This window comes from Sturnira hondurensis, unplaced genomic scaffold (assembly GCF_014824575.4).
Source record: "Sturnira hondurensis isolate 20B ecotype Veracruz unplaced genomic scaffold, ASM1482457v3 Scaffold0024912, whole genome shotgun sequence".
Taxonomy (NCBI): domain Eukaryota; kingdom Metazoa; phylum Chordata; class Mammalia; order Chiroptera; family Phyllostomidae; genus Sturnira; species Sturnira hondurensis.
In genome coordinates, this window is record NW_028097543.1 from 1029881 (window position 1) to 1031773 (window position 1893).

Consider the following 1893-nt stretch of genomic DNA (forward strand, 5'->3'; position numbering starts at 1 on the left):
ACTCCTGGGTAGGTCTGAGGAAACGATCTTTCCTGCGTGACCCCGCTCTCCTGCTGACTCCACCCCTCTTACTGGTCTGGCTGCATGGTTCGTTGTTGTCGGACTTCCATACAGTTAAATTTTCTGTGTTTTGGCTGCATTTTTGTTACTAAAACTTCGTTGTCTTTAAACTTAGTTGTGTGAGGAGGCACAGTGTTTCCACCTTGCCTCCATCTTGGCCGGAAGTCCCTCATTATTTTTTCAAATAAGTTTCCAATTTCTTGTTCTTTGTCTTCTCCTTCTGCCATCCCTATGATTCGGATGTTGGTCTGTTGGAGGTTTCCAAAGTCTTCTTATTCTCACCTCACTTAAAAAAATTATTCTTTCTTCACTCCGTATCGGTTTATTGTTTATTTCTTTTTTATTTTATTGTTGTTCAAGTACAGTTGCCTGCATTTTCCTCCCACCACTCCCCCACCACCCCAACCAACCCCACCTCCCTCCACTGATTCCACCCTGCCTTGGTTTTCTCCGTGTGCCCTCAATAGTTGTTCCTGAAAACTATTTCCTCCTCCCCCCCTTTATTCTCTCCCACCTCCCCTCTGGTTACTCTCAGATTGTTCTTAATTTCAATGTCTCTGGTTATATTTTGCTTACTTGTTTGTTTTGTTGATTAGGTTCCACTTAAAGGTGAGATCATATGGTATTTGTGTTTCATCCCCTGGCTTATTTCGCTTAACATAATGCTCTACAGTTTCATCAATGCTGTCATAAAGGGTAGGAGCCCCTTCTTTCTTTCTGCTGTGTAGTATTCCATCATGTAAATGTACCATAGTTTCTGGTACATTTACATGATGGGCACCTAGGTTGCTTCCAGCATTTGGCTATTGTAAATTGTGCTGCTATGAACATTGGGGTGTACAGGTTCTTATGGATTGGTGTTTCAGGGTTCTTAGGATATAATCCCAGCAGCGGAATGGCTGGGTCAAAAGTCAGTTCCATTTCTTTTGTGAGGAAATTCCACACTGTTTTTTCATAGTTACTGCACCAGTCTGTATTCCCAGCAAGAATGTACTTTGTTGCATTTTCTCTACATCCTCTCCAACACTTGGAGAGGATGTTTGTTTGTTGATTTGTTTATGATTGCCATTCTGACCAGTGTGAAGTGGTTTCTCATTGTGGTTTTTCATTTACATCTCTCTCATGGCTTGTGACATTGAGCAACTTTTCATGTCTCTTGGCCCTGTGCACGTTGTCTTTCGAGAAGTGTCCATTCAGGTCTTTTGCCCATTTTTTAATTGGGTTGTTTGTCTCCCTGGAGTGCACTTGTGTGACTTCTTTTTTTAAAATATATTTTATTGATTATACCATTACAGTTGTTCTATTCCCACTTCATTCCCCTCCACCCACACACTCCCTTCCCCACCATTCTCCCCCCCTTAGTTTATAACCACGTGTCTCAAGTTCTTTAGATTCTATATTTCCCCCACTATTCTCACCCTCCCCCTTATCTATTTTCTACCTAACATCTATGCTATTTTCTGTGCCTTCTCCCCTCTTCTCCCCCTCCCACCCCCCTGTTTCTAACCCTCCATGTGTTCTTCATTTCTATGGTCCCACTCCTGATCTAGCTGTCCTCTTGCTTTGCTTTTGTTTTAGGTGTGGTTGTTAATAACTGTGTTTGCTGTCCTTTCACTGTTCATATTTTTCATCATCTCTTTCTTATATAAGTCCCTTTAGCATTTCATATAATAAGGGCTTGTTGATGATGAACTCCTTGAACTTGACCTTGTCTGAGAAGCACTTTATCTGTCCTTCCATTCTAAATGAAAGTTTTGCTGGATAAAGCAATCTTGGCTGTAGGTCTTTGGATTTCATGACTTGGAATACTTCTTTCCAGCCCCTTCTTGCCTG